We start from the raw sequence: 13,289 nt of genomic DNA, 5'->3' as shown, positions 1-13,289 counted from the left end.
TGGAGTTGAGTTTTCTCAATCCATTCAACTAAACGTCTGAGACAAGGTCATAGTACAAAGGCAAAGATATATTTACCATATAAATAAGTATACTGACATTAAATTTTAGAGCAATCAAAATTTCTAGTTTTAATAATACCATTCTGAATAGAAAATTATGGTAAATAATTTATTTTATTAATAAAGATTTGAACAGTCAAGACTCTACTTTTTTATGAGAATCATGCCATTTGTATTAAGTAGTTTCAAATATGTAGGTGTTTGATGAAGTTTAATTTTTTTATTTTTTTTAAAGATTTTATTTATTTATTTGAGAGAGAGAATGAGATAGAGAGAGAGAGAGAGCACGAGAGGGAAGAGGGTCAGAGGGAGAAGCAGACTCCCCGCCGAGCAGGGAGCCCGATGCGGGACTCGATCCTGGGACTCCAGGATCATGACCTGAGCCGAAGGCAGTTGCTTAACCAACTGAGCCACCCAGGCAACCTGATGAAGTTTTATTTTAATTCCATTAAAAAAATTTAAATTCTTTAAACTCAATTTAATTAACATATACTGTATAATTAGTTTCAGAGGGGGAATTTAGTGATTCATCAGTTGCATATAACACCCAGTGCTCATTACACCAGGTGCCCTCTTTAATGCCCATCACCCAGTTACCCCATCCCCCCACCCACCTCCTCTCCAGCACCCTCAGTTTGTTGTACCTGAGAATCATAAAGATGAAAAGCATAAAATATTACATTTATACTTCACTTATTTTAGAGTGATTTTTCTCCTTGTATTTGAGAAATTTGAGTTATGTATTAGTATAAACACTGATCTAAGAAAGTCTTATGCTTTTTACTTTTAGCAACTGAAGAATAATTTTCAACCAGAATTCTTATATTTATCCCCCTTTTTGCTCAAATTGACTCCCAGATTAAAAGGTCATAATAAAAATACATTATATTAAGTAAAAATAAATAATTATTATGTTAGCGAACTGCTAGAATTTTTGGATGAATGCATTTTTAGCATTTAGAATTTACATCTTTTGGGTTCTATGCATGATTTGTTTGGTTAATTTATTTTTGTACATTCTTCCAGATTTATGTTTATTTATCTAGTCATGTAAAGCAAATGATGGATAGCTCATGAAAAGAACATTTAGATTTTGCCTAGTTGCCTTGAATAAAAATAAGTTCAGGATAGAAGATTAAACCTTTGAGAAATAAGCTATATTTCTCATCAGAAAACTTAATCCCTTACCACATTTTAGAGGTTAAAAATTTAGCCTTAATAATGCACAGGTGAGGGGCGCCTGGGTGGCTCATATGGTTAAGCGTCTGCCTTGGACTCAGGTCATGATCCCAGGGTCCTGGGATCGAGCCCCGCATTGGGTTCCCTGCTCGGCGGGAGGCCTTCTTCTCCCTCTCCCTCTCCCACTCCCCCTGCTTGTGTTCCCTCTCTTGCTGTGTCTCCCTCTGTCAAATAAATAAAATCTTTAAAAAAATAATAATAATGCACAGGTGAATTGGAAATTTATATTTTCATTGACTCAAAATTATACAGTATGACCAAAAGTCTCAACATAGAATGCTAGATTCATGATATATTCCTCAAGTTAAATAAAAAGAGAAAGTAGAAATATTAAAAATACTGTGATCTATGAATAGCCAAGACAATTTTTCACATAATTTTTCCTGAAAATAGTATAAATGTAAAATGTTAATACCAAAAATGAAGTTTTAAAAAAAGTTATTTAAATAGCACTTTGTACTTCAAAATTTAAATGAAAGTATGTGGAAAACCTTAAAAAAATTCTGGATATAAGGACAAATGAAAACATTTGATACATTCTGCATTTAAAAATTCCATCAAATTTAATAGCAAAATATAACTTTAAAGACAATATAATTAATCTCCCTCATGTTAACCATAGAAATTAGTAATAAAATAATGTTTAAAATATGTGTTAGACTTCTTAAGTTATAATGTCATTACAAAAATAGTAGATTACATTTCAACTCTGATTAATGTTGATAGTAATTAATAAGTAATATTAGATAACATACAATGAACTACAACATGAATATACCATATATCTCCATATTTTCATACTTATATATTCATAAGTGTATTGCTGTTTATGAAAGAACAATATATTATATTATATTCATATACATTATAATATTTTATATTAATCAGTAATATATGGATGGCATATTATTTAATTATATGTTAAAATATAATAAAATAAATACTTGTTGATTCCCTACATTTTGTGAAATGTATTATATACATTTATATTTTAAATGTATTTTTATACATTTGTATGCATACATTATTTAATATTATATTATAAATTTTACCATCATTATGTTTTTTAAAAAATTCTACAATTCAGTGAGATACAGATTATTTTTAGCTCCATCTTAAATTTGTGAAAATTAGAACTGAAATTCTTTTGGCCAGAAAGTACATAATCTGAGCAAGTACATTATAGTGTGAGATCTTAACAAAATCATACTGCATCTCTGACTCTTACTTACATTCTTTCTATAGAGTTGGAATAAAGCAATGCACCTTATTTTGAGGAAATAACAAGATATTATATCAAGCCATTTTTATATTGTAGACAGATATCAATTATGACACTTTGAACAGTTTCTCACATGTGCTAAGCACTCAATAGGATAGACACATTTGCTATTGCTAGTATTATCATCATCATTATTATTATACTGGTTGCTGTTACCACTCTTCTGGATATTATTCTGTTCCTATCCTGATGCAATGTCATATTAAAAAATATATAAACATATTTGTATTCAGTCATGCAATTTATTTTATACAATATAATTTGTTCTAAAAGTTTATAAACTATGGTGGGAGCAAACCTTTAGAAGTTAAGATATTTGAGTAAATGTCCACAGATCACCCTGCAGCTTCTGATACCCCTGCCCAGGCTAAGTTTGCCTTACTGTAGTCTCGCACAATAAATATGAAAGTTATTAGAGTTCCTTTTGTAGACTTAATCAACTTAAAGAAATAATGAGGCTAATCATTCTAAAACCTAATGTCTTTATGAAAAAAAATTTTTTTCTCTACTGGTTTTTGACCTACCATAAATTTTCCACTGTTATGCACATGCTTTATATTTATTTGTATTATTAACTACTTAGGAACATTTAATTAATTTTTGTAAGTTTAACATACATTCTGATTTCATGATATATCAATTATACACACATAAACAAGTATGTTGACATTTTTATCTGTCTCCTTCTCATATATTGTTAACCTGAAAAATTGAGTTGTCAAGGTTTGTTAAGAAAGATCCAGGATTAATAATATTGGCAAGCGAAAGAAAATTTTGGAAAGGAAAGTGCTTTGCTTTGAAAACACTTTTTAATTTTTTTAAATCTCTTTAAAATTGATAATACTTAAATCCATCACTATTTCTAGGAGGATTATTATCATAGGCTTTTAATTAAGTCATTTCCTTGCTTCCACTGTAGAACACAATAGTCCAACCTGCATACTAATTTCAGAACATTGTAGAAAGCGAATCTAGCAGAAATAATCATATAATATGTACAAAGAATTTACATAAAGAAGTATTAATTGGGTACTAAAGTACATTAAAGGAGGTTTAATAAATGGAGAGGACAACAACGTTATGGATGGGCAGGCAGTGGTACCAAGATGTCAGTTCTGTTGTAGTTAGTTAGCTCATAGATTCCATGTGAATCCGATCAAAATCACGGCGTCTTTTTGGTAGAACATGACTATTTATAAAATACCTTTGGTAAAGACCCAAAGGCATACAAAACACTCTGAAAAATAAAACATGATTGTGGACAACTCTGTTAGATACCATTTTTTTTTTTAACAAGGCTGTGGCAATAAAGACATGTTATTAGTAAAGGAGTAGGGATACAGAGGAGTGAAACTGAATATGGAGCTCACAAACATCTTTTATATATGAAAGAGCTAAAATTACAGATAAATAGGAAAAAATGATTATTCAACAAATGTTGGAGAAAAAACTAATAATAATAATAATAAACTAATTATCTACACAGTAAAAAATTAACCCTTACCACACACTATACACAAAGCAAACTGAATAATATTTAAATGTGAGAGCGACACCTGAAACATGAGGACAAAATGTTACATAATATTAAGCAGAGGTGGATGGAGAGAAGCATTTTTTGAACAAGCAAACAAAAAGTAAATTTAAAGAAAAAAACTTAATATGATCATTGCTTCTACTTGCCATGGTAGATTTTTCCAATTTGTCTTATCTATTTAAATATAGAATAAATAAATGAATTTTAAAATGATAAATTTAGAACAGAAAAAAATCAATAAAGGAGAGTACATTTTTAAAGATCTAAAGGAAAATACTGATATATTTAAACACATGTATAATTCTCTCCTTTTGAGTTTGTGTGGGACCTATGAATATAATGGAATTGTCATTCCCTTCATTTATTTTTTATTTTTTTTTAAAGATTTTATTTATTTATTCATGAGAGACAGAGAGAGAGAGAGAGAGAGGCAGAGGGAGAAGCAGGCTCCCAAGGAGCAGGGAGCCCGATGTGGGACTCGATCCCAGGACTCTGGGATCATGACCTGAGCCGAAGGCAAATGCTTAACCATCTGAGCCACTCAGGTGCCCCATTCCCTTCATTTAGTTATAGTATATGGCAAAGGTGATGGGGAAATATCTTTCATGATTAGGTTACGTTTTATAACATTGACCTGTAGCCAGCTGGGGGGGGATTCTCCTGTTGTCTTTCGAGTAAGCTGGAACCATGTTAAAGGGCCACATGGCTAGGACCATGAATCCTTGGCTAGGACCTGAGTGGAGCCACTAGGAACTGAGAACAACTCTGACCAATAGCTAGTGAAAAAACAGGGACCTCAGAACTACAACCACAAAATGTTAATTTTGTGAACAACCTGAATAATCTAAGAAGACTATATTTATCTCCAGGTCCAAGTACAGTTTTGCCAGCACTTTGACTTCAGCACATGAGGCCCCAAGCAGAGAACCCATCTATGCCATGCCCAGATTTCTGTCCTGGAGAAACTAGTATAATAAATGGGTGTTGTTTTATGCCATTAATTAACAAATACCTAAAATGTAGGAGTAGCATTTAGTACAGGAAAAGCCATCAAAAAAGACTATGTGTTTTTCTTTCTCTGCATCCATTTTACCCACGCTAAGCATCCAATACAATACTTACAAGCCACCATTGTGATTATCTATCTGCCTGCCATATTACATATAAAAACAGCATTTTATTCATTTCGGTATCTTTAATAGCACATTTCATGACATAGTATATGCTTAACATACATGTATACAACATAATATATGTTTATGAAAATGCTGAAAAATGAATAAATATAAATAAAGAAGCATGAGTTAAGGATATGCATTAAGAGAATTTAGGAGGGAGTAAATGAACAGACTGAATAAAGAATATATATATATAAAGTAAAGAATACATGTAAGTATATATGTACATATGTGTATAATTTATGGTGCTTATATAAATATATTGAGTCATTTCTTCACTGTCAGTTTTGAAGTAGGGAACATTTGTAGGTCTTTTCTCTTTGGGGATTATGACCTGGGAAAAGACTTAATTGTCAGCAGGGTTTATAAATAAAAAATAGGTATTTAAGCCAACAAACTAACCATTCCAGAATACGCTTTTTTTTAAGATTTTATTTATTTATTTGACAGAGAGAGACACAGCGAGAGAGAGAGAACACAAGCAGAGGGAGTGGGAGAGGGAGAAACAGGCTTCCCACCGAGCAGGGAGCCCCATGCGGGGCTTGATCCCAGGAGCCTGGGATCATGATCTGAGTGGAAGGCGGACGCTTAAGGACTGAGCCACCCAGGCGCCCCCCCAGAGTACCCTTATTTGTGAAAAGGTACAACAGGTATTCTTTGTTCATTCAACTGATCAAAGTGGAATCTAAATAAATCCAAAGAATTAGATTCCCTGTGGGAAAATATTCTAAAAGTTCATTGGCTAATTGAAAATTTTTATCTGTCATTATTCCAGAAACTGTAATTCTGTGTGCGGAATAATCTGATCTGGTAGTCCAGAGTTCTAAGAAGTAACACCACGTGTATTAATGAATCATTGGTTATGGGTATATTTAGAAAACACAAATCTACAGACTATGGATTGGGGATGGGTAAATATTAACTATACTGAGGAAATTAATTTAACTGCTAAATAATGATGGATTCATTTGCTGTTCCTACTAGTGGTCTATAGTTTGACTACATATCCTCAAAGATATTTTTTCAAAGAAAGATTAAAATGTGTAGAATGATGAAGTAGAAAAGAATATTTCTTGAACTACCCTAATTAAACAAATATTTATCATAAAAATCCCATTTTCTTAGGAGACTGTAAGCTCTGCATGTAGCACAGTTATATTGAAACGTACAATCACAGGTTTGATTTCATTGCCTCCATTTGAATTCCTTATTTTTCATTAAGTTCACAAAAACTATGAGTTATTTGTGACACATGACTAAGATATGCTTATACCATGAAAATAAGTGAATCTGTTTGCCTCTGAATCTGAGTGCATTTATCAAAATAATGTACTAAGAATAATTTTTAAGTATCAGAAGTTGGTTAAAATACTGTGAGTTTAAGATTGTTTCTTAACAATTGCCAATGATGGTATGCAGACTGAATACTGATGTCATATAATGAAAAGAAAACCTGAATTTAAACCTCACTGCTTAATGTATGTCACATGAGCAGCTCAGGTCTTTATTTCAGGTTTTCCACATCTGTAAAATATTCCACATCTGTAAAATAATTCTTTTTTTCACGGAAAAAAAAGGAGGAAAAAAATCATAAAATTATTTGAAAATACTCAACATTCTGAGTAGAAAATATGTACTTCTTTCCAAAGCAGTCTTTGCAATTTTTGTAATGTGCGTTCTAAAATATATTTCTTTAAATCAAAATAAAAGGTGTGAGGCTAGTTATTGTTTAAACTACCACTTTACTTAATTACAAAAAAAGTTGAAACTTGTCACTAGATTTCAAGACAGAAGCTTCTAGTGGGTATTGAATACAGGTGGCAGAAGCTGTGTGCCCAAAAGCAATAGCTACCTGGTGCCGGCTACATCCCAAATTATCACGTCTCCCATTAAATTACCCTCTTCCCCAGCTTCCCATGTGTATCTGCCTGGAATGATTCTCATATGAGAATGCTTTCTGTTTCTTGTTACTACCCTGAATGATACAATAGTCTTCTAATACATACTTTTTTATCACTCAGAATTATGTTGCTTTCTGTACATAGCTATGGTTTCTTCATTTTCCTGTTTTATAATATTCCATTGTGTGGGTTTATTATGAATTTATTATATATCCACTGGTTTAAGAGTATACTCTTTTCTTCTAATTTTTGCTCTTAGAAACAATACTGCTATGTCTGCAGCCAATTAAGCCAACTGTGATCTTTGTCTATGGGGGCCCAGTGTGCCATGGCTGCAAACAGTGGCCTCCTTGGTAGTGTATGCAGCCTGTTGATTGTATGGGTTGCCCTAAGGGACCTTGGAGACAGCCCTTTCCAGTGGATATTGAGGTCTGACCTCATGCTATCTCCAATCTAGGCTGCAGACAGGTATGCGGGGTGCCTTTGGAAAGCCCCAGGACACAGTAGCCAGGGTCCACATTGGCCAAGTCATCATGTCCATCCGTACCAAGCTGCAGAACAAGGAACATGTGATTGAAGCCCTACGCAGGGCCAAGTTCAAGTTCCCTGGCCGCCAGAAGATCCACATCTCCAAGAAGTGGGGCTTTACTAAGTTTAAGGCGGATGAATTTGAAGACATGATGGCTGAAAAGCGCTTATCCCAGATGGCTGTGGGGTCAAATACATCCCTAATCGTGGCTCCTTGGACAAATGGAGGGCTCTGCACTCATGAGAATCTCGGCACTGCCCCCTCCCTCTTCATGGCCACCAATAAAACCTATTTCCTGTCAAAAACAACAACAACAACAACAACAACAAAAAGAAACAGTACTGCTATGGATTTTCTTTTTTTTTTTTTTTTAAGATTTTATTTATTTATTTAAGAGAGAGGGACAGGGAGAGTGAGCATGAGCAGGGGAGAGGGGCAGAGCTAGAGGGAGAAGCAGACTCCCTGCTGAGCAGGGAGCCCGACAAGGAGCTCCATCCCCGGACCCTGAGATCATGACCTGAGCCGAAGGCAGACGCTTCACCGACTGAGCCACCCAGGTGCCCCCCTGCTATGGATTTTCTTATAGAAGTTTTCTGGTATACATATAGGAGTTTCTCTTGGATATGAAAACTGCAATGAAGTAGTCAGTCATGGATTATATTCAGAGTATGAAAGTGCAAATTATTACAATCTTTTTTTGGGTGGAAAGGCTCTTTGATCATATAATCAATTGGAATCTGGAATTGAAATCTGTTTTCACATCTCAAATGATCATAACTGCATAGGATTCAGTTGGAAACAAATATTTGAACCAGTGATATGGTTTAATAAGTATGGAGGATAATTCCACTAACTCCATACAGGTATTAAGCATGTAGCAGACATGCTTACAACCATATGATGCAAAATAAGTGTATATAAATTTTTAATTGAAGTATAGGTGACATACAATATTACATTAGTTTCAGGTGTACAACATAGTGATTCAATAAGTCTATATGTTTTGTTATGCTCACCACAAGTGTAGCTACCATACAATGCTATTACAATACCATTCATATATGTTAAAGTCTAGAGTGAATGTTACATTCAGGAAAATGCTTACAAAAATAATTTAATCCAGGGAGCATGAAAAATATATTCAGTCTTCTGCATTGCTTGGGTATACTTTTATTTTTATGTGAATTTTTGTAATTTCCAAATATTTAACAGTTGGTATGCATAATTTCATAATCAAAACTTCCTCTCTCTGTAGCTGCAGGATAAGTAGATAGCTAGAGAATATAAAATCAAGTTCATTTCAGCCAAAATCCATCAGGAATTTTATGATTTAAGGCTCAGCTCTTAACTCTGTTTCTGATCTTCTGCATATAATCCTTTCTCTGGGTTGTATTTTTTCAGTTTCCATGGCTATTTCTAGTCCTCGCCTTTATCTAGTTTGCTTGTTGCTCCAAATCATCAAAAATAATTTGAAAGATCCTAGCACTTCACAGAATTGCAGTCCATTTGTAGGAATAGGGGTACATGAGAAGTTAATGAACTAGAACATACTATGATCAGAAAGCTTAATTTTATTATGGATTCCACTCCCATGATTTATAGAGTAGGAAACGTGCATATCAATTTTCCTCTGGTATAAGGTTAACTCTTAATATCTTCTTCTGATTAGTATGTGACATAGAGTAATAAACACTAGGAATTAGAAGGACATATATTTGAGGAATCTAACTTATCTCTACCTTCATCTGGTTTTTGTCATTATCCATACAGACCAAAAATTTTTCCAGAAAGTGCCAATGCTTTAGTATGTTCAGATACAGTTCAAGTCAGATATGGATACTCTTTCTCCTTCTGTTACAATATGGTTATAAATTAGTTTTGTTTCTCCAATTCTAGGGATTTGGGCCACAATTCACCAAACAATATTTTTCTTTTTTCTTCTCATTTTCCTTTCTTTCTTTCTTTTCCTTCCTTCCTTCCTTCCTTCCTTCCTTCCTTCCTTCCTTCCTTTCTTTCTTTCTTTCTTTCTTTCTTTCTTTCTTTCTTTCTTTCTTTCTTTCTTTCTTTCTTTCTTTCTTTCTTTCTTTCTTTCTTTCTTTCTTTCTTCTTCTTTCCTTCCTTCCTTCCTTCCTTCCTTCCTTCCTTCCTTCCTTCCTTCCTTCCTTCCTTCCTTCCTTCTTTCCTTCCTGCTTTCCTTCCTTCCTTCCTTCCTTCCTTCTCTTTCTTTCTTTCTTTCTTTCTTTCTTTCTTTCTTTCTTTCTTATCTGAGAGAGAGAGAGAAAGTGAGTGCATGGGGGGGAGGGGCAGAGGAAAAGGGAGAGAGAAAATTCCAAGCAGGCTCCACACCCAGTGTGGAGCCCAATGTGGGGCTCAATCCCACAACCCTGAGATCATGACACCCTGAGATCATGATCTGAGCCGAAATCAAGAATTGGGTGCTTATATGACTGAGCCACCCAGGCACCTTCTCCAAACAATATTTTTCAAAAATATCATGACCTATCTTTATTGAGGAGAATTTTCAGGAGACAAAACATTATGTATCATGGCTGACAATGAATGAAAGATATGCACACAATAAAGTATAGATTTATTAAAAAATAACAATGGGCAAGATTCTAGATTCCAGGTGCAATGAGTACTATAAATAAGAATTTGACCTGAATTATTTACGAAACACATCTTAAGAGAATTCCTGTTTACTCTGTTGTATTTATTTCAAGTCTCACTATTTGCATAAACATAAACTGCACTAGACAAAAGCAGATATTTTGGAAATTGGAGCAATTCAAAACATTTTCTTCATTTTGGCACAATATATGATACAATTCTATACTAAAACTGATATGTAGTAAAAAAGTCATTGCACTAATTAAAGAGTTCAGTTTTCTAATCACTATACTTACAAAACTTTTAGCATGAGTCCTTTTATTCCTTTTTCAACAATCAACACTGCCAACAGCAATAAAAATTAATTGAAATAATCATAAACTGTACTTTAGTAGAGTCAGAAAATCTTTGTGTTATATACTTTATTGACAATCATAAACAGAGCGAGATGTAATATTTTCAGGACAGCATTAAACTTTCAATCAATTTTTGACAGACTATCAAGCATTGATATTTATAAGGAGTAAGATGATGGCTATCATTTTTAGCAATAATTAATTAAGGCATGCTTATTGTCTTTTTAGATATAATTTTATTGCACACTTCATAGACTACAGTAACATCACTTTTATATGCACTGAAAAACCAAAATACTCATTTGGCTTGCTTTCTTGCAATATTCACTTTTTTGTTGTAGTCTGGTACCAAATCTGCAATGTCTCTGAGGTATGCCTGTATTGTAACAATAAACTTTAAGTCATGATTAAAATAGGTAATGATACCATGCTAGATGAATGATTACATAACACCAGGATACAATATTAACATAAAATAGTACAACTTCGGAATTCTTATAATTAATAGCCCAATAGAAAGTAAAAACATTGTAACATTAAATAAGAATATCCCCAACAATGTTGGAACTAGGAATTGAACATTCCCTCACATGTAGGAATTGATTTGAGATTTGAAGATCTGAAGCAACTCACTTTTCTGGTATTAAATAGGGCATTTTTAACTTTAACATTTGATATAATACTTTGAATGATTATTCATTTTTAAATATATGTATTATATAAAGTTAGAAGTGAAAATTACAAAGCAAAAATAAAAGAATTAGTAAAATATAGGCAGAAAAATTACAATAATTTTTTGGGTTTGTGTGCCAGTGTGTGAATATCAAATATTTTTAAAAACTCAATTATAATATTTATACTATTTTATAACTTACACTTTCCTGTTAATAATAAAATGTAAATTTATTTCACCATGTTAATGGTTATCTTTACAAAATGAAATCATTAAACATTTTTAACAACAAGGGCACCTGGGTGGCTCAATCGCTTAAGCATCTACCTTCAACTCAGTCCTGGGATTGAGCCCTGCGTCAGGCTCCCTGCTCAGCGGGGAGTCTGCTTCTTCCTCTCCCTCTGCAGTTCCCCCTGCTTATGCTCTCTCTCTTGCTCTCCTTCTCTCTCTCTCTCTCAAATAAGTAAATTAAATCTTAAAAAAAAATGTTTTTAAGAACAAATATTGCCATTATAATTGCCAATGACATCTCTTCAAGTAGATAAAGTTTTCCCTCAAATCACAAACTATATATTTATCTCTAAAACATCCATTCTAAGATGGTTTCCTGGCCAATAAAATTATTGGGATAAAAAGAACAGAAAGAATCATTTAAAATAGCTACAAAAAGTAATACTGAGTTGTGATAATCATGGAAGGTTTATATTGGAATAATCTCAAAGCATATTGACAGAGGTAAGTCTTTAAAATTTATATACATGGACAAGTATAAAATGTAAAGCATTCTGTCACTTTGAGTATGAAAAATTATCTAAATCTATATTTATAAAGGATGAATGACTAAATAACTCATAATTTAACATGAAGTATACAAATGTATGAGTGCATTCTTAATCACAGTTCCTTGAGACTTAAATGTCCATTTGATTTCCACCTTCATTTCATTTCTTAGGAAATTATTATATCCTGCTGAGATTGTATCTTTAAGCAGAAATATAGTATCTGGATCAAAGGGTAATTTCAGTGTGCCAAACAACTCCATCTTTAACATAGAGTGCTATAATCTAGAATACTGTGTTATAAGTCCTGTAAGCCTTCCAGTCTCATTCCTTACACTCATGCACAGTTACAGGTAAAGGAAAGCCAGAAATTATGTTAGTAACAAAAGGTAAAGGAAGAGTGACACTGGCAGGTCTTCAAGTGCCTGTTTCATTCAATTCAGCACTACATACAAACTAAGGCTCTCCATCAGAAAGGATGAATACTTACCATTTACATCGACGTGGATGGAACTGGAGGGTATTATGCTGAGTGAAGTAAGTCAAGAAGAGAAAGACAACTATCTTATGGTTTCACTCATATGTGGAATATAAGAAACACTGCAGAGGATCATAGGGGAAGGGAGGGAAAACTGAGAAGAAATCAGAGAGGGAGACAAACCATGAGAGACTCTTAACTCTAGGAAACAAACTGAGGGTTGCTGGAGAGGAGGTGGGTGGGGGGATGGGGTAACTGGGTGATGGGCATTAAGGAGGGCACGTGATATGGGCACTGGGTGTTATATGCAACTGATGAATTATTGAACACTACATCGGAAGCTACATCGGAAACTAAGGATGTACTGTATGTTGGCTAATTGGATTTAAATAAAAAAAAAACTAAAGCTCTCTGCAAATAATTCCTATGAATCCCTTTAAAATGTTAAGTAAAAAGTAACATATGTCAAGAAAAAAACTGTAATTATAGGCCAAAATTTATGTTTTTCTTTATCGGTGAATTTTAATTTTTTATTCCTTAATGATCCAAAGTATTAGTGATAATTTTTAGTCAATATAATCTCATAAATTGCAAGTATATTACTGGTACAAATAAGATGCACACAAAAATCCACAGTCATAAAAAAGGCAGCTACTTTAAAGTATTA

General features: G+C 33.3%; 1 non-coding gene and 1 pseudogene across 1 annotated transcript; both read left to right on the top strand.

Moving 5' to 3' along the window:
- Window positions 1–7,473: 7,473 nt before the first annotated feature.
- On the top strand, window positions 7,474–7,607 carry LOC113933769. Its single transcript, XR_003523473.1, has one exon. It is a non-coding gene; the product is annotated as a small nucleolar RNA SNORA70 (small nucleolar RNA).
- A 57-nt stretch (window positions 7,608–7,664) lies between these two features.
- Window positions 7,665–7,984, top strand: LOC113933729 (annotated as a pseudogene).
- The last annotated feature ends 5,305 nt before the right edge of the window (window positions 7,985–13,289 follow it).

This window comes from Zalophus californianus, chromosome 10, assembly GCF_009762305.2.
Source record: "Zalophus californianus isolate mZalCal1 chromosome 10, mZalCal1.pri.v2, whole genome shotgun sequence".
Taxonomy (NCBI): domain Eukaryota; kingdom Metazoa; phylum Chordata; class Mammalia; order Carnivora; family Otariidae; genus Zalophus; species Zalophus californianus.
Note: the sequence above shows the minus strand (reverse complement) of the source record. Positions and strands in the feature narration are given on the sequence as shown.